We start from the raw sequence: 20,944 nt of genomic DNA, 5'->3' as shown, positions 1-20,944 counted from the left end.
AAGCACATAGAGACTGTTCCATCACACTCCCAAAAAGTGCCTCTCAGGCTTTGGACAGTTATTCATTGCAGAATGTCCAGAGTGCAGCCAGAGTATTTGTGTCACTCATCCAGTTACAATCCCAGTTAAGTTATCCTTCCATCAATGCCATGTCTTTTTCTCTGAAGAGGAAGAAAATGGTAGATTAACAACCCAGTTACATATAGAAATGCCAACAGTCAACTTGCAAAAATACTACTCCCAAAGCAAAAAAGAGGGAGATGGAATTGTCTTTTCTGTGGGAATCTACAAAGAGCTTCAGAAAAGCATTAACGTAATAAACTTCATTTTGAATGCAGTTTTAAAAGAAAAGATAAAAAAAGGGGAAATTAAATAGCTCTGAATCAAGATGAAATTCAAATTAGAAATCAACACAGATTTCCTGCCATTGCTAAAATCATCCAAAATGCTTTTGAGCTTGTCCAACATGCCACTAAATGCAGCACTAAGCCCTGAATTATATTTGATATCTGTAATTTCAATTCTAAATAAAAATCTAAAACCTGAAAGGACTATTAAACTGACACATGTTAAACAAAAATTCCAAGTATTCCACACAACAATTTATATCCAACCTCCCGACACCTTCTGGCTCAACACAACTCCTTCTGCTAAGATTCGTTAACTTCAAATAGCAACAGAGCTCAGTAACGCCAACACCAGCTCCATTTCTCTTTCTGACTTGGATAGGAGGAGAATCTCAAGCACAACCTTCCGAATGGTCCAACCACCCTCTGAAAAAGGGTGAGCATGTCAGCACCATTGGGATACAGAATAAAGAACCGTTCCTCGATGATACACTCACAAGCAAAGTTAAATTCTGTTTGTCTGTTGACAAATCTTTTGGAATGAGGCAAAGAAAATGGAAGAGGGTGAATTACATCAATATTCCAAATTCACACCACTGTGATTTACAATCCAATTTCACACCCAACCTCACAAACACACTAATCAGTCAGGTGAATAAGGACAGAGTACTTCATCTCCAACCAACCAGCATGTTTGACAAAGAGGGAAACATTTAGTCTTTCATCTGTATTACTGAACTTTCCTGAAATGTCCCAGAGATTCTGATCTTTGCTGATCTGGCTGCAGAGACTTGACAAGGCAGATGTAAGACTGCAGCTCACTGAGCAACCAGAGAATTGCCATCTTTCACTCTTTCAATGTTTGAACTGTGACATTCAGTTCACATAGTAAGGTTTGCATAAACATGACTCTCATTTTACAAAACTAAAACAGGGCCTGAAACGAGTGGGAGGTCATGCAATTAAAGGATACCACAGTACTTTCAAGTCTAAAAGGATTAAAAACAATGAAGAATTTGATATAAACTCCAACACAACTCAATGTCAATTATTTAAAAGATGTAGTAGGTCAGAGTTTTTCAAACCTGTTCCCACTGTGACACCATTTTAAGGCTTGTAAATTGTTAAAACTCAGACTGAGTGGTGAAGGGTTTGACCATTGCTACCTTGGAGCTCATGACACCAAAACATCATGTTGTGACCTCAAGTAGGGACTCACCCCACATTCTGTAAAGTCCTGGGGAAAATCATAACTGAAACCTTCTGATCCACTTGACACAATGGATTTCCCCGCCCCTTCATGTCATAAATTAATCTCTAATTTAAGAGAAAGTTTTATAGTAATACACCTCGAGTGTTTTCAGTTTAAGTTAACCAATTTGATTTAGGGCTTCGGATTTTTATCTTTCCATGTTAAGTACAGATCTTCAAATATCACTTGACTATCATAAATTCCCAGTTCTCAGGTGAGGAATTATAGGTGTGGTCTCAACCCTCCATTACACTCTTTCGCAGTGGGGTGTGAAACAATCAATTCAAAATCCATCACTGAATATTTTGGAAATTGATATTTAGGATTTCTAGTCTAGATTTTATAGTATCATTGCACATAAACCATCTGTTAACATTTATTGTGCCAGATACAAGTTGAAAACAGATGTTTTAGGGTTAGATAAGGCAGGTTCCAGACATATGCATGTTATTTCAGCAAGGGGGCAACGCTGCAGAAATATCACAATGGTCCACTCGTTATCTAAAGGTACTTTATTTGAATTAGTAACACTGAATTTTGCCAATTATTAGTTAATTATATACTGTCTTAAATGCAACTAATTCCTGTTATGGGATTACCAGATGAGCAAAACTGCTATGGATCTGCTGGCCTTGTCCTTTGAGATCTAAGTGGTTGTAGGTTTATAAGTTGCTGCCTAAGAATTTTTGGTGAATCTCTGCAATGCATCTTTAGATCGTACATACTGCTGTTACTGAGCTTTAGCGGTGGAGGGAGTGAGTGCATGTGGATGTCATGCCAATCAAACAGCTAGCATGCTCTGGATGGTGTCAAGCTTCTTGTGTTGTTGGAACCCCACCATTCCAGCCAAGGGGTGAGCGTACCATCGCCATTTTCGCGTGTGTCTTGGAGATGGTGAACAGAGTTTGGAGGTGAGTTGCTCGCCACAGTATTCCTAGTCTCTGACCTGCTCTTGTAGCCACTCTGTGTTGGTGTGGTATGTCCTGTTGAGTTTCTGGTCAATGGTAACCCTCAGGGTTTTAATAGAGGGAAATTCAGTGATGGACATTTATGTCAAGGGATGGTTGTTAGATTGTCTCTTATTGCAGATGGTCTTTAACTGGGGTTGTACAAATATTTCTTGCCACAAACCTGTGTATTAGTCAGCCCTTGCTGCATTTAAACATAGTTTGCTTCAGTATCTGAAGAGTTCCAAATAGTGCTGAACATTGGGGATGTTCAGCAGTGAGTACACTTTCTGACTTTATAATGGAGGGAAGGTCATTGATGAAATGGCTGAAGATTAGTGGAACCAGGACAGTACCCTTTAGGAACTTCTGCAGAGATGTCCTGGAGCTGAAATGACTGACCTACTACAACCACACCCAGCTTCCTGCTTCCCAGGTATGACGCCAGAGGAGAATTTGCCCCCAATAACCAATGATTCCAATTTTGCTCAGCCTCCTTGGTGCCACAAATGCGGCTCTGAAGACAAGACATGTTACCTCACCTCCCCTCTGGAATTCAGCTCTTTTGTCTGCGTTTGAACCAAGGCTGTAATGACCTCAAGAGCTGAGTGGCCCTGGCAGAGCCCAAACTCTGCATCACTGAGCAGGTTATTGCTGAGCAGATGCTGCTTGTTAGAATTGTTGATGACCATTTCCATCACTTTAATAGGGCAGGAAATAGCCAGGTTGGATCGGTTCTGCTTTGTGTACACGACATATCTGAGCAATTTTCTGTATTGTCGGGTTGGTGCAAGAATATTGTCAGGCCCATAATCTTTGCAGTATCCAGTGCTTCTAACCGTTCCTTGGTATCGTGTGGAATGAATCAAATTAATTAAAGACTTGTATTTACAATGTTGGGGACCGCTGGAGAATGCCAAAATGGATCATCCACGCCTGACTGAAGATTTCTGCAATTGGTTCAGCCTGAATTTTTGCACTAATGTGTTGGGCTCTTCCATTACTGATGATAGGGATACATGAGAGTGTTCTCCTGCAGCAAGCGTTTTTTTAAATAAAAGATTTTCCACCATCATTTACGACTGGATGTGACAGGACTACAGAATGTAGATCTCATTCACTGGTTGTGGGATCGCTTAGCTCTGCCTATCACTTGCTGTTTATGTTGTTTGGTCCACAAGTAGTCCCGTTTGATAGCTTCACCAGGTTGGCACTTCACTTTTAGGTCCACCTGATGCTGCTTCAGGGATGCCCTCCTGCACTCTCCATTGAACCCGGGCTGGTCTCCTGGTTTGATGCTAATGGTTGAATGTGTGATATGACAAACCATGAGATTACCAATTGAGGAGTACAATTCTGCTGCTGATGATGGCCCACGGTGCCTCATTGATGCCCGGTCTCAAGTTCTTAAATTGGCTCAAACATTTGTCCCATTTTGCATCGTGACCTTTAAGTGCTATTTTTCCTGTAAGAACTGTTCACCTTAAGGGCTGTTATCATTGGTGGAGTAGCCCAAATTTCTCAATTAACAAAATCAATTCCACAATTATCTATGAAACTGACAGTTAACTCGTAGCATTTAGCTGTGAAGGCAAGTGCCATGAGTATAATACTGGAAAAGCACAGCAGGTCAGGCAGCATCTGAGGAGCAGGAGATTCGATGTTTTGTGCCTAAGCCCTTCATCAGCAATGAGGCTTGTGGGTCGAGGGGCTGAGCGATAAATGGGAGGGGCTGGGGTTGGAGTACAGTAGCTGGGAAAGCGATAGGTGGAGGAAAGTTGGGGAGAAGGTGATAAGTCAGAGGGGGAGTTATGGACCGGTCTGGAGGGCAGTGCCAAGTTGGAGGCTTGGGACTGGGATAATGTGGGGTAAGGTGAAATGAGGAAGCTGTGGAAATCCACATTTATCCCGTGTGGTTTCAGGGTCCCAAGGCAGAATATGAGGCGTTCCTCTTCCAGACCTCGGTTTGGAGGTGGATGAGGTGCAGGACGTGCATGTCTTTGATGGATTAGATGGGAGTGTTGAAGTGTTCAGCCACGGGGCAGTGGGGTTGGGTGCGGGTGTCCCAGAGACCTTCTCTGAAATGATTCGCAAGAAGGCGTCCCGTCTATCTGATGTTGAGGAGACCACATCGGATGCAACGGATGCAATAGATGACATTGATAGAGGTGCAGGTAAATTTCTGATGGATGTGGAAGGATCTATTGGGGCCTTGGACGGAGGTGCGGGGAGTGGTGTGGACACGGGTTTTGCACTTCCTGCTGTAGGAACTCGACACCGCCCTCAGGACCCGTCCCTCACTCCCCACTCTGACTGATCACCTTCTCCCTTACTTTCATCAACCTATTGCTTTCCCAGCTACCTTCCCCCAGACTTCACCCCTTCCCATTTATCTCTCAGCCCCGACCCACAAACATCATTCCTGATGAAGGGCTTATACCCGAAACGTCAATTCTCCTGCTCTTCAGATGCTGCCTGACCTGCTGTGTTTTCCAGCACTCCATTCTTGACTCTGATCTCCAGCATGTGCGGTCCTTATTTTCTCCTCCCTGCAAGTCTACTTTATCCACACTTTTCATGATCAGACATTTTCCTTTCCTGTCGCTGGGTTTCATAACAAAAGTCACCAAAAGGAAATACACCAAACAATAAAGAGTATAAAATTTCTAATCACTTGTAACTGAGTAAAAGTAAAGTCACCATAGCCCTGGAAGGCAGTAGGGCTGCTCTGTCATGACAGAAAAAGTGGTGGTTTAACCTGAGGGTCACCGCACCTCAGGTGAGGGACAAGTTTGAAAAGATGGAGCCTCAGCCGATGCAGGAATTGAGCCTGCGCTGTTGGCATCACAGCATTGCAAACCAGCAATCCAGCCAACCGAGCTAAACAACCTTTATTATAGCATGTGCAACAACATGGGAGAGAAAAAGGGTTTCACCAAGCAAGGGTATGGAGCATCAACCAACAATAAAAGAAAATGATGATTCTCAAAAAACAGATAGCCAGTTAGACTCAGATGTACAAATTGGAGACAGGCCCTTTGGTCCAATTTATCCTTGCTGACCAGATATTCTAAATTAATCTAGTCTCATTTGGCCCATATCCCTTTAAACCCTTCCTTGTTTTAGGCTGAGTAACTCGTGGGTTAATTTGCCCAATTATCTTACTCATCCAGAAGATACTGCTACCATCCTAAAGATGGGAAATAAGCAAGGTATTAATGGGAGCAAAGATGTTATAACAGTCTCTCTGACAAGGGACAAATTGTTTTGTTCATCCTTCGATAGTTTGAAATTTTTAAACCTTCTGGTCTACCATCATCTTTGCAGTTTTGTGCATCTTTTCTTTCAATTTGATGTACCTCATAATTCCCTCACCTATGCACCACTGTTCATCCTGCATTTCTTTTACAAGTCTATAGATATTGTTGAGAATTATAAAATAACTGAATATATTCTTCTGCTTTAACATTCTAACTGTAGTCCCATTCCAGTTTAGCTAACTGCTACTTTATACCCTTGTGACTGCCTTTAAATTTGGATACTAGTTGAAGAAGCAAATTCCTCACCCTAAAACTAAATTCTATCACGCTGCATTGAATCTTACCAAAAGGGTCGCTTATTTTGAGCTCATTAATCAATCACATTATCAGAATATCCCTGATTGGTTCCAGAGCATCTGTTCTGAGAAATTATAGAGAGCAGTCAACCTCAAATTGCTTCAGAAGGTAACATAAGCTGAGTGTACAATACTATTTTAACTAACAGAGAACCCTCTGCATACCAGGATTCTGTTAGATCCCCAAAATTACTCAGAGCATTGAATCCCTATGTTGTGGAAACAGGCCCTTCAGCCCAACAAATCCGCACCAACCCTCCGAAGCGTATTCCAATCAAACCTATTCCTCAACATTTACCCCTGATTAATGCACGGAAGCTGTGCATCGCTGGACACTATGAGCAAATTAGCATGATCAATTCACCGAACCTGCACTTCTTTGGATTGTAGGAGGAAACCACTTGGATCACATTTTGCTTTTGAAATCAGAGGCCCCTATTCAACCCATCACAACTGTGCCACCTTTTTAAAATAGCTACTTGGCTAGCCCCCCACTTTCACAGTGTTGCAAATAATTTCTATTTGCAAGTATTCAAATTAATTTTGGAAATTAACAGTGAATCAGCTGCCACCTCCTTTCCAGATGATCTCAGCTCTTCTTTGAAACAGCAAAACCCAATCAGAACATTGAAGCATCACATGCTCGGTCACTGTAATATGATGTGTTTTTTAAACATAACGCTGAGCAAAAGTTAATTTAGGGCAAAATGGAGAACTCGAAGAGAAAGGTGAACCACCCGTGGGTAAGAAAGGCAGTCAAGGGCAGTACCCACAAGGAAAAAATGACATAGCAGCGGATGACTAAAAAGGGAGAAAACTGACCATGTAATTAAATTGACAAGAAACAAAAACGAATGGCAAGAGTTGTCCAGGTGTATTAAAAATGGAGTATCTAAAGTCAGCATCGAACCCTTGGAGGTTCTGACTCTGGAATTGATAATGGGTGCAGGGAAACAGCAGATAATTTAAACCGATATTTTACATAGGTCTTCATGAAGGAGGATACCGTTATCATCCTAAAGGTAGCAAATAAGCAAGTTACTCATGGGAAGTAAAATGTTCTAACAGTCTTTGTCACAAGGGACAAAGTATTGACCAACTAATAGGACTAAAGGCAGACAGGACCTAATGGCCTGGATCAAACATTTTTAAGGCAACTGGCTGCAGAGACATTTAAGGCATCGATTGGAATATTCCAGAATCAAGGAATACAGGGAACATCCAGTGGATTGATGAGCCTGTTCAAGAAGGAAAGGAAGACAGAACTCAGGAAACTATAGACTAGATTAGATTATTTACAGTGTGGCCCAATACGTCCCTACCGACCCGCCGAAGCACAACCCTCCCAGACCCATTCCCCTATATTCACCCCTTCACCTAACACTACGGGCAATTTAGCATGGCCAATTCACCTAACCTGCATGTTTTTGGATTGTGGGAGGAAACCGGAGCAAACCCACGCAGTCACGGGGAGAATGTGCAAATTCTACACACGCCTGAGGCGGGAATTGAAGCTGGGTCTCTGGCACTGTGAGGCAGCAGTGCTAACCACTGTGCCACCGTGCCACCCAGTTAGTTAGTTTAATATGTTTTGGTAATATGACAGAGTTGAATATAATAGTCAGAAATAGCAGGACATTTTGAAAAGCTTATCCTGAAACATGGTAGACTGGGTTTTGTGAAAGAGAAATGGTATTTGACAAATTTGCGAAGTTCATTGAGGAGATAACAGACAGAGCTGATAAAGGGCAAGCAAATGATGTTCTGCATTTGGATTCAAAAATGCAGATGATAAGGTGCTCTTTAAAAGTTAATTGCACAATATAGGAGCTCACCGTATTGGGGTAATGTATTAGTATGGACTGAGGATTGGTTAACCACACTGGCTGTTGCTGAGACCTCACTTGGAGTACTGTATACAATGTTAGCTCCCATATTTAATAAAGGATAAACCAGCATTCGAGACCATTCAATAAAGATTCACTTAGCTGCTTCAAGGATGAAAAGGTGGACCTATCAAGAATAGCTAAACAGGTTAGGTCATTATTCAATAGAATCTCAACAAATAAGGGGTGACCTTGTGGAAACAAGATTCTGAGGAGCTTGACGGGGTAGATATTGACTAGATCTTCTAGCACCAGTGAAGTCTCAAATCAGGGGACATTACAGAAGGGAACATTCATTTTAAAACAAAATGTAAAGATTTTTTTTTCTCTCAGTGAATTGCAAGAATTTTCCAGCCCAAGGAATTGTGAAAGCTAAATGTGGTAGGCGAATGGGTCTTGGTTTACTCTTTGGAGGGTCAGTGTGGCTTGTTGGGCTGAAGGGCCTGTTTCCACAGAGTAGGGAATCTGTGATTCTAGACAATAGACAATAGGTGCAGGAGCAGGCCATTCTGCCCTTTAAGCCTGCACCGCCATTCAATATGATCATGGCTGATCATTCCTAATCAGTATCCTCTTCTTGCCTTATCTCCATAACCCTTGATTCCACTATCCTTGAGAGCTCTATCCAACACTTTCTTAAATGAATCCAGAGACTGGGCCTCCACTACCCTCTGGGGCAGAGCATTCCACACAGCCACCACTTTCGAGGAGAAACGTCTTCATCCAATCTCTGTCCTAAATGGTCTACCCCGTATTTTTAAGCTGTGTCCTCTGGTTCGGCACTCACCCATCAGCAGAAACATGTTTCCTGCTGCCAGAGTGTCCAATCCTTTCATAATCTTATATGTCTCAATCAGATCCCTTCTCAGTCTTCTAAACTCAAGGGTATACAAGTCCAGTCGCTTCAGTCTTTCAGTGTAAGGTAATCCCGCCATTCCAGGAATTGACCTTGTGAATCTACGCTGCACTCCCTCAATAGCCAGAAGGTCTTTCCTCAAATTTGGAGACCAGAACTGCACACAGTACTGCAGGTGTGGTATCACCAGGGCCCTGTACAGCTGCAGAAGCACCTCTTTGCTTCTACACTCAATTCCTCTTGTTATGAAGGCCAGCATGCTATTAGGTTCTTCACTACCTGCTGTACCTGCATGCTTGCTTTCATTGACTGGTGTACAAGAACACCCAGATCTCTCTGTACTGCCCCTTTACCTAAATTGATTCCATTTAGGTAGTAGTCTGCCTTCCTGTTCTTGCCACCAAAGTGGATAACCATACATTTATCCACATTAAACTGCATCTGCCATGCATCTGTCCACTCACCTAACTTGTCCAGGTCACCCTGTAATCTCCTAACATCCTCATCACATTTAACCCTGCCACCCAGTTTTGTATCATCAGCAAATTTGCTAATATTATTGCTGATGCCATCTTCTATATCATTAACAAATATTGTAAAAAGCTGCGGTCCCAGCATGGATCCCTACGGTACCCCACTGGTCACTGCCTGCCATTCCGAAATGGAGCCGTTTATCACCTTGGTTATGGAGAGAGATAGGTGCGCACAACAAGGTAGATTTTACAATTGGGGAAGGGAAATTATGATGCTGTAAAACAGGATTTGAGGAGCATACGTTGGGAGCATAGGCTGTCAGGGAAGGATGTGGTGGAAATGTGGAACTTTTTCAAAGAGCAGATACGACGTGTCCTTGATATGTATGTACCTATCAGGCAGGAAAGAAATGGTCGTGTGAGGGAGCCTTGGTTGACGAGGGAGGTTGAATGTCTAGTAAAGAAGAAGAAGGAGGCTTACATAAGGTTGAGGAAACAGGGTTCAGACAGAGCAGTGGAGGGATACAGGATAGCCAGAAGGGACCTGAAGAAAGGGATTAGGAGAGCTAAGAGAGGGCATGAAAAATCCTTGGCGGATAGGATCAAGGATAACCCCAAGGCATTTTATGCGTATGTGAGAAACCTGAGAATGACGAAAACGAGGGTAGATCCGATCAAGGACAGTAGTGGGAGACTGTGTATTGAGTCGGAAGAGACAGGAGAGGTGTTGAACAAGTACTTCTCATCAGTATTTACGAACGAGAGGGACCGTATTGTTGAAGAGGAGAGTGTGAAATGGACTGTTAAGCTAAAAGAGATACCTGTTAGGAAGGAAGATGTGTTGGACATTTTGAACAACTTGAGGATAGACAAGTCCCCCTGGCCTGACGGGATATATCCTAGAATTATGTGGGAAGCAAGAGAGGAAATTGCAGTACCGTTGGCAATGATCTTCTCGTCTTCACTGGCAACGGGGGTGGTACCAGGGGACTGGAGAGTAGCGAATGTTGTGCCCCTGTTCAAAAAAGGGAATAGGGATAACCCCAATTACAGGCCAGTTAGTCTTACTTCTGTGGTAGGCAAAGTAATGGAAAGGGTACTGAGGGATAGGATTTATGAGTATCTGGAAAGACACTGCTTGATTAGGGACAGCCAGCACGGATTTGTGAAGGGTAGGTCTTGCCTTACAAGTCTTATTGAATTCTTCGAGGAGATGACCAAGCATGTGGATGAGGGTAGAGCAGTCGATGTAGTGTACATGGATTTTAGTAAGGCATTTGATAAGGTTCCCCATGGTAGGCTTATGCGGAAAGTCAGGAGGCATGGGATAGAGGGAAATTTGGCCAATTGGATAGAAAACTGGCTAACCGGTAGAAGGCAGAGAGTGGTGGTAGATGGTAAATATTCAGCCTGGAGCCCAGTTACAAGTGGAGTTCCACAGGGATCAGTTCTGGGTCCTCTGCTGTTTGTAATTTTTATTAATGACTTAGATGAGGGAGTCGAAGGGTGGGTCAGTAAATTTGCAGATGATACGAAGATAGGTGGAGTTGTGGACAGTGAGGAGGGCATTTGTCATTTGCAAAGGGACCTAGATATGATGCAGAGCTGGGCTGAGGATTGGCAGATGGAGTTCAACCCTGCCAAGCGTGAGGTTGTCCATTTTGGAAGAACAAATAAGAATGCGGAATACAGGGTTAATGGTAGGGTTCTTAGTCAGGTGGAGGAACAGAGGGATCTTGGGGTCTATGTACATAGATCTTTGAAAGTTGCCACTCAAGTGGATAGAGTTTGTAAGAAGGCCTATGGAGTATTATCGTTCATTAGCAGAGGGATTGAATTCAAGAGTCGTGAAGTGATGTTGCAGCTGTACAGGACTTTGGTTAGGCCACAGTTGGAGTACTGTGTGCAGTTCTGGTCGCCTCACTTTAGGAAAGATGTGGAAGCTTTGGAGAGGGTGCAGAGAAGATTTACCAGGATGTTGCCTGGAATGGAGAGTAGGTCGTACGAGGATAGGTTGAGAGTTCTCGGCCTTTTCTCGTTGGAACGGCGAAGGATGAGGATGAGGGGTGACTTGATAGAGGTTTATAAGATGATCAGAGGAATAGATAGAGTAGACAGTCAGATACTTTTTCCCCGGGTACAACAGAGTGTTACAAGGGGACATAAATTTAAGGTGAAGGGTGGAAGGTATAGGGGAGATGTCAGGGGTGGGTTCTTTACCCAGAGAGTGGTGGTGGCATGGAATGCGCTGCCCGTGGGAGTGGTAGAGTCAGAATCATTGGTGACCTTTAAGCGGCATTTGGATAGGTACATGGATGGGTGCTTAATCTAGGTTAGAAGTTCAGCACAACATGGTGGGCCAAAGGGCCGGTTCTGTGCTGTATTGTTCTATGTTCTATGTTCTATGTACCCTTGTTTCCTATCAGCCAACCAATTTTCAATCCAGTCTAGTACTTTGCCCCCAATACCATGCACCCTAACTTTGCTCACTAACCTCCGATGTGGGACTTTATCAAAAGCTTTCTGAAAGTCCAGGTATACTACATCTACTGGATCTCCCTCGTCCATCTTCAGAGTTACATCCTCAAAAAATTCAAGAAGATTAGTCAAGCATGATTTCCCCTTCATAAATCCATGCTGACTCTGTCCTATCCTTTTACTACTATCCAGATCTGCCGTAATTTCATCCTTTATCATAGACTGCAGCATCTTTCCCACCACTAAGGTCAGATTCTATCTCAAATTATTTTAAAAGAGGGCAGATACATTTTTGAAACATTGAGCAGTTGAGGGCCATGCGAATCAAGCATAAAAGAGGTGTTGAGGCCTGGGTTGGCCCAGCCATGATCTGACAGAATGGGGGAAACAAGCTGAAGGGGATGAATGCCGTACTCATGCTCTGATTCCTTGAGCCTCCATTTCATGCTTTTTGTCTCCAAAGAAGAGCATGATACAATGTGCTAAAGATCTCAGATGTTGTGAAAATGGGGTGTTTATGTACTGATTCAGATGGCATTGATTCATCAATCACAGCGATACAGACATGAGTAGGAAGGGAATTCCCTCCATGAATAAAGGAAATCTACTGCAGAGCTCACACAAAGGGAATTCTTCCCTTCAGAGCAGAAAAGTGTGTTGCTGCAAAAGCACAGCAGGTCAAGCAGCATCCAAGGAGCAGGAGAATCGACGTTTTGGGCATAAGCCCTTCTTCAGGAATGAGGCTGGTGGGCCAAGTAGGCTAAGATAAAGGGTAGGGAGGAGGTACTTGGGGGAGGGGCATTGGGAGTGCGATAGGTGGAAGGAGGTCAAGGTGAGTGTGATAGGCTGGAGAGGGGGTGGGCGTGGAGAGGTCAGCAAGAAGATTGTAGGTCAAGAAGGCGGTGCTGAGTCTGAGGGTTGGGACTGAGATAAGGTGCGTGCAGGGGAAATGGTTGGGGCTGATATAAGGTGGGGGGAGGGGAAATGCACGAAACGTTGATTCTCCCGCTCCTTGGATGCTGCCTGACCTGCTGCGCTTTTCCAGCAACACATTTTTCAGCTCTGATCTCCAGCATCTGCAGTCCTCACTTTCTCCAATTGTTCCCCTCAGTAAACTCTCCCATCACATTACCCAACATATCAGCTCAAGCAGGATGCACTGCGCATGCTCTTGCCAACAAAGGGACCCCGGGTGATTGATGTCAGCACGGGACCAATGGAAGGACGGTGGGCGGAGCTGGAGGTCCTGGCTGGGCGGTTGGTCCTCCAACCAATCAAAGTGAATGATGGGCGGAACTGGACTAAACCACGTGATCACCCTTACGCGCGGCGCAGAGTCGATGTAATGAATACTCGGGAAGTTATGGAGCGAAAGGATACGGTAAGGAAAGAAATAAACTGTGTTCCTATGAGAGGCGAAGTTTTATAAACAAATTGTGCACGTCGGAAAACACAAATTTGAACGTCCCAGTCCCGTGTTTGCAGTCAACGGGGAATTGCCTCAGCGCAGCTTCAGGGCTGAGTGAGCGCCGCCATCTTTATTCGGGGCAACGATTCACTGGACACGTGCGGAGCCGCCATCTTTGTAGGGGGCAAAGGGGCAGCGTTTCTCTGGTAAAAGTCATAGGGCAGGATTTACACAGAGCATATTCAAACCTAGAGAGATGGGTGTTTATTTCTGGATTTGTTTCGTCATTCAATTAAATGATTTGGATGTCAACATAGGAGGTATAGTAAATAAGTTTGCAGGTCATACAAAATTGGAGGTATTGTGGACAGGGAAGAAGGTTACCTCAGAGTGCAATGGGATATTGATCAGATGGGGTTTAATTTAGATAAATGTGAGGTGCTGCATTTTGGAAAAGCAAATCAGGGCAGGACTTATACACTAAATGGCAAGGCCCTGGAGAATCTTGCAGAACAAAGAGACCTTGGACTGCAGGTTCATAGTGTTAAAAACAAAATCAATAAAATTTAGACGCGACCACCAAAACTGGAAACGAGACCCATTTATTCTACGATCTTGCAAGAATCTGACTCCAGTTGTACAGAACAATTGAAGTGAGGAAAAATTCAAATTACTACACCAGTTGTATCTTTGAGTTGCGTGAGGTCATCTCTACCGACTATGACTGGCTCCTATACTACCCAATCTTTTTTTATTGATTTCTATTAATGCCTAGCTATGCTCCACCCTTATTGCCCCCTTCTCTCCAAGTTGGCAACTTTCCCCTCTGTAAGTGCTGACACAAGGCTAAACCGCTATCTTGATGTTCCTTCTCACTTGTCCATTGACCATTATCCATAGGTACATCATGATCTGGTTCAACATTTTGTATCAACTCTCCTGGCACATTCCATCCCTGCATATTTCATTGTCTTGTATAGCTCAAGCATTTTGGTTATGTCAGCGTTTTGCTGAAAACACAAGTTTTAAACAAAACTGATTTGAACTTTATTTTAAACATTGAACTTATTTGAAACTTATAATAATTACACACAAAAATTAGTATTTAATTAACCATAATTATAGATTCTCTTCCCTAAATACTTATAGAGTTAATAGTTCTCTTGCTGTACCCCTTTTTCTATATCTGCAAAAACAACACTTTTCCCCATTTCTAACAATAGTTCATTGCCAGTCAAGTTGCACATGGATAGGATAGTGAAGGAGGTTTTTAGATTAGATTAGATTACTTACAGTGTGGAAACAGGCCCTTCGGCCCAACAAGTCCACACCGCCCCGCCGAAGCGCAACCCACCCATACCCCTACATCTACCCCTTACCTAACACTACGGGCAATTTAGCATAGCCAATTCACCTAACCTGCACATCTTTGGACTATGGGAGGAAGCCGGAGCACCCGGAGGAAACCCACGCAGACACGGGGAGAACGTGCAAACTCCACACAGTCAGTCGCCTGAGGCGGGAATTGAACCCGGATCTCTGGCGCTGTGAGGCAGCAGTGCTAACCACTCTGCCACCGTGCCACCCACTGAGGTGTTCAGTATATTTTCCTTTATTGGTTACAGCATCGAATATAGGATGTGGGAGGTCATGTTGCTGTACAGGACATTGGTTAGGCCACTTTGGAATATTGTGTGCAACTCTGGCCTGCCTCCTATCAGAAGGGTGCTGTTAAAGTTGAAAGGTTTCAAAAAAAGATTTACAAGGATGTTGCGAGGTTTGGAGGATGTGCTACAGGGTGAGGCATGAAAGGCTGAGGCTGTTTTTCCGGACTACCATAGGCTGAGCGGTAATGTTATGGAGGTTTATACAATCATGAGGGGCATGGATAGGGTAAATGAACAAGGTGTTTTTCCTCGGGTAGTGGTGTCCAGATGTAGAGGGCATTGCTTTAGGGTGAACGGGGAAAAATTTCAAAGGGGCCTAAAGGCCAACTCTTTAATGCAGTGGGTGGAATGAGCTGCCAGAGGAAGTAGTGAAGGCTGGTACAATTAAAACATGTTAAAGGCCTCTAAATAGATACATGATATGATTAGGAAGCGTTTACAGGGATATGGGCCAAGTGTTGGCAAATGGGAATAGATTAGGTTAGGCTATCTGGTTGGTATGGATGAGTTAAACCGAAGGGTATGTGTCGGTGCGAGACAGCTCTATGACTGTGGGATCATAACAGCTAATATTGCTCTGATTCACCCCTGGGCTCCCTCATGGCCACTTTGTCAAAACTAGCTTCCTCAGTCTTGAACAATAAGTGTATTTTTGGTCTGTTTAGTATTTTACTATTACTTTATCAGAGATTCTTGTAAGTTAATTTTTCACTGCTGCCCAGCCCCTGACCATGTGCTGCTCTATTATCAGATTATTTTTTTCTAGAAAAACTTTGACAGTCAAGAATTCTTTTTTTCAATAAGCACGTGTATTTTCCTTCCGTTTCTGACTATCAAATTCTGCACCATTTTCATTCCCTGTAATCTGTTTTGCACTCCCTGAAACATCAACTGTGTTCCTCCTTCCACAGATACCAGTGATTAATGCCAAAGCCCTGTTGCCTGTGGAGAGGGTGATGTTTGGCTTTCTTGTACAGCTGCAGTTTGTGTGGTGAAGGTGCTCCCACAATGTGGTTGGGTCAGAGACATTACAGAGTATTCATTACAGCAACAGTGATGATTTGAAGATAATGTCCAAATCAAGAACATGCTTATAATTTCACAAAAATATTATTGGGAACTTTAGACATGAGGCCAGAGAAGGATGATATTAGGTCAGGTGACCAAAACCATTGCCAAATAAGCAGGTTTTGAGGAAAGTCTGAAAGGAGGAAAACAGATCTGTGAGGTTTGGACTGCGAATTTCAGACCTTGTTGCTTTAGCAACTGTAGAAACAGCCACACAGGTGAAATAATGATTTAACAAATCGTTGGGAGTCTCGAACAGAATGGGTTGTCGAGGTCTCAAAGGGTGCGTGATGCAGCGAGCTAGGAATTAAATCAAGGGTGAGAATTTTAAATTGGAGGATGTGGGCCGGGTGCTGACAGGTGAGACTAGATTGGGATATCTGGTTGGCATGGATGGGTTGGATTGAAGGGTCTGTTTCCATGCTGTACATCGCGGTAGCTCTATGTTGTTGATTATGAATAGGAGCCTTTTTATTGATCAACAATTTTTGGTACAAGGGAGTACTTGGGCAGCAGAGATTTAGGTTTTCTTGCGATTACAGGGAGGTTGAATGTGGGAAGCTGGCCAGGAGTGTGGTTGGATAATGAAGTCTGGAGATAATACAAGGCAGATGAGAGTTTATGAGCTGAGATGAGGGTGGAGTCAGCTAGTAATAGTGGTCTTGGACTTGGGACTGAGCTATCACACTCTCCTCACCTCTGGGATTCAGCTGGTTGTCAGGTTGTGAATCAGGGCAGTATCACAATTGGGAGCTGAGTGGCCCTGGTGGAGCCTAAAATGAGTGCCGCTCAGCTGCTGGTTGATAGCCCTGTTGATGACGTCTTCCATCACTTTACTGCTGATCGAGTATGGACTGATAGAAAGAAATTGTCTGGGTTGGATTGCCCTTTGTTTTTTGTGTTGAACATCCCTGTTCTACATTGTTGGTCGATGTCAGTGCTGGAGGGGTACTTGGCTTGGTGGGTGGCAAGTTCTGGAGCACAAGCCATCAGTATTATTGCCAGAATATTGGCAGGGCCCATAGCCTTTGCACTACTTAACCATTTCTTGATGTTATTCAAACTGAATCGAACTGGCTTAAAACTCACATCTGTGATGTTGGAAACCACTGGAGAAGGCTAAGATGGATTATCCACTTGACACGTCTGGCTGCAGATTGCTGCAAATGCTGTCGTCTTATCTGGTGAATGGATGTATGAGGCCCCTCCATCAGTAAGGGTGGAGATATCTGTGATGCTTCCTCCAGTGAGTTGTTTAATTGTCCATCACCGTTCACAACTGGGTATGGCAGAACTGCAGAGCTCCGATTTGTTCCATTGGATGTAGGATCACTTAGCTCTGTTGCTTGCTGCTGATGCTGTTTGAAATGCAGATAGTCCTGTTTGGTAGATTCACCAGGTTGGCACTTCATTTTTAGGTATGCCTGGTGCTGCTCTTGGCATGCCCTCCTTTACTGTACATTGTGATGGGTGAGAGCGGGATTTACAAACCCATGAGATTATAGATTGTGCTGGAGTACAGTTCTGCTGCTGTTGATGTCCCACAGTGCCTCAGAGATACCCAGTTTGAGATCCTACATCTCTTCAAAGTCTATCCCGTTTAGAACGGTGATAGTGTCACTCAACACAATGGAGGTTTTTCTCAACTTTAAGGCAAGACTTCTGTCTCCAAAAGGAATGTGTGATGGTCGCTCTTACCAATACTGTCATGGACAGATATATCTGCAGCTGGTCAATTCATAACAATGAGATCAAGTATGTTTTCCCCTATTGTTGGTTCCCTCAGCACCCGCTGCAGACTCAGTTGAGCAGCTATATTCTTTAGGACCTGACCAGCTCAGTCAGTAATTCTGTTGCAGAGTTAGTCTCGATTGTGGACATTGAAATCCTGTACCCAGAGTACATTTGACGCCATTTTATTGCCTCAGTGCTTCCTCCAAATGTTGTTGAACATGAAGGAGAAGTGATTCATCCTCCAAGGGAGGACGGTACGTGGTAATCAGCAGGAGCCATGATACTTCCTGGTCACCGGAGTCAATGCTGAGTACTCCCAGGGCAAATCCTCCCTGTCTGTACACCACTGTGCCACCACCTCTGCCTGGTCTGTCCTGCCGGTGGGACAGGACATATCCAGAGATTTTAGGAGAAAGTGAAGACTGCAGATGCTGGAGATCAGAGTCGAGAGTGTGGTGCTGGAAAAGCACAGCAGATCAGGGTGATGAAGGGCTTAGGCTCGAAACGTCGATTCTCCTTCTCCTCGGATGCTGCCTGACCTGTTGTGCTTTTCCATCACCCCACACTCTATCTAGGGATGGTGATGGTGGTGTCTGGTCATTGTCTGTAAGGGGTTACTCTGTGAGTATGACTATGTCAGGCTATCCCTTGATTGGTCTGTGAGACAGCTCTGCACATTTTGGCCCCAAAATCCAGATGTTAGTGAGGAGGACGTTGCACCATCGAGAGGGCTGATTCTGTGGTTGTATTAAATGGTGCCTTGATAGATACCAAGCGGTCTATCCAGTTTCATTCCTTTGTTGAGACTTTGCAGTGATTAATACAGTGAGTAGCTTGTTGGGCGACTGTCGGGTTGGCAGGGCTTTTTTCGCCATTGACAATGGTTCCATGGAGATCAGGAAATTCCTAATTCCAGTTATTTTTTTCTTGAATTCAGACTCCACCATCTGCCAAGATGGGATTCGAACCAGGACTTCAGTCGTTTGTTTTAATATTCTGGATAAAAGTTAAATACATCAGGTTTGTTCACTCACTTCAAATATCACTTACCCAGGTTTTTATTTCTTTGTGAAACACTGTCCATCGTCCTGTCTCCTCCAACATTCTCTCCAATAACAAGAGTTTGGAGCACATGTAGTTTCTCTGTCACTAAGACTGAGATAATCCGATCTGCTGCTTCCCTCCCTCCCACTAACCCACTGAGTCAAAGTGCATCACGTAGTGTTCCTGGTTTTTGTCCTAAACTTACATCTTTGTCCAATTTCATGTCAAGCCTTATCAGAGCTCATCTTGACCCTTTACTCTAATCTAACTAAACTACAGACTTTCCAACTCTCTTTCCTCCTCCTCCTTATCAGTCCCCCTCACCGATTCACAGATATTGTTCCTTGTTCTGTCTTTTCTGGTTTTGCCCTTCTCTTCCAAAATCCTGCTCCATCTCCACTCTCCAACTCCTTTCTGAATTTCTTGTATTTGGTGTCCTTGGTCCCTCCTGTATCTCACATACAATACCAGGAAGTGTCATTGTGCAAAAGCACCGTGTTAGGTTTCACATGTACACTGACGATGCCCAGCTCTCCCTCCCCATCATCCCTCTCCATTACTCCAATGTTACTCAGTTATCAAACTGCTTACCACATTCCCACTACTTGATTAGCTGCAGTTTCCTCCAATGAAACATTGTACTGGTTAAACCCATTGCCTTACAAATTCCTTTCCCTTATTGCTGAGCTCCTCCCTCTCACTGGGAACTGTCTGAGGTAGAACTACACTCTTCACAATATTCCTCTCATATCTGACCCCAAGCTGACCTTCTGATCAGACATCTACACAATCAAAAACATCAGGAATTCCAATCTCTTGAACGTTGTTTGTCGCCTCACCCCAGCTCCATTGCTACTGAAACCCCTTACCCGCGTCGGTGTCGCCTTAAACTTGATGAATCTGAAACGGAACCCTTGATTCCGTGATGGGAAATATCCTCTCACTATTTATCCTGTCAAACCCCTGAAGAATCTGGTGGTGGAGTTTGATTGTAGGTGGTGGAAATGGCAGAGGATGATGTGTTTTATCTGGGTGGATGGTAAGGATTTGGGGAGGGTTCTATCCTTGCAGTTGGAAGTGTGGATTTCAAAGACAGAGGTGCGGGAAGTGGAGGAAACACATTCGATTGTATTGACTACGTGGGAGGGGAAATTGCAGTCCTTGAAAAACGGGGCAATTTGGTATGTTCAGGCTTTACTGGAACACAGCAGTAAGCGTTAGACAGAGATGTTGGCCAGGGAACAGGCTCGTGTGTTAAAGTGGCAGGCAGCTGGAAGTTCGGGGTTTGTTTTTGCAGCAGAACGTAGATCATCAGTCGCCATTTCCGCCACCTCCACTGAGATGCTGCCAGACACAGGTTCCTGTCCCCTCCATTAACAGCTATGCACCCCCCCAGCCAGAACGTAATCCACTCCTTTGTCTTTCCAAATGTTCAAGTCTCTCTTTGGGTTCTGTCCCTGCCTGTTATTTACTCTTTAACCCCTATCTCCTGCAATACAAAGATCTGCAGGTTAGTTGAATTGGCCAAGCTACATTTCCCATAATATTCAGGGATGTGTAGGTTAGGTGCATTAGTCAGGAGAAATGTAGAGTAATAGGGTAGGGGAATGGGTCTGGGTGGGATACTCTTCGGAGGAACGCTGTGGACCTTTTGGGCCAAATGGCCTGTTTCCACACTGTCAGGATTCCAGTTTTCCCAGCTCCCATCGGTTCTGAGGAAGGGCCACTGGACAGATTTCTGTTCCCAGATGCTGCCAGACCTGCTGAGCTTTCCCAGCACCATCTGCTTGTTTTTCCTGATTGACACCATCAATACACCTTCTGGGTTTAATTCAGACAGGGGGAGGATCCCACCACTGACCTCACAATGGGGTCCAGCTGATTGATGGCAGCTTCAGACCAATAGGAAAAGGTCGAGGGACTGGTGGACCAAGTGGAACCAGCTGGTCATCCAAACAATGGGAGTGATTGAGGGGCGTGGCCAATGGGATGACACGTCACTAGTAATTCTGCTGATGCAGTGCCACGTGACACGGCCGTTGGTGAATGTGGGAGTCGCAAACAGGGAAGGGGAGAGTGGCCTCGGAGACGGAGATAATGAGTCACTTTAGACTGGGAAGTTTTAATTACTCTGTGCGGTTCGTTAGTCTGAATTAGAAACTCTGGGT

The 20,944-nt window shown here is 44.2% G+C and overlaps 1 long non-coding RNA gene across 3 annotated transcripts in view; it reads left to right on the top strand.

The window, feature by feature from the left end:
- The first annotated feature begins 13,151 nt into the window (after positions 1–13,151).
- LOC140458754 (uncharacterized) overlaps positions 13,152–20,944 on the top strand; it is a 30,596-nt gene continuing 22,803 nt past the window's right edge. For all 3 annotated transcript variants that reach the window (XR_011953636.1, XR_011953635.1, XR_011953634.1), the window contains exons 1-2: positions 13,152–13,236; positions 18,670–18,752. This is a non-coding gene — a long non-coding RNA (uncharacterized lncRNA). The remainder of the gene's footprint in view (positions 13,237–18,669; positions 18,753–20,944) is intronic.

This window comes from Chiloscyllium punctatum, chromosome 34 (assembly GCF_047496795.1).
Source record: "Chiloscyllium punctatum isolate Juve2018m chromosome 34, sChiPun1.3, whole genome shotgun sequence".
Lineage (NCBI taxonomy): Eukaryota > Metazoa > Chordata > Chondrichthyes > Orectolobiformes > Hemiscylliidae > Chiloscyllium > Chiloscyllium punctatum.
Note: the sequence above shows the minus strand (reverse complement) of the source record. Positions and strands in the feature narration are given on the sequence as shown.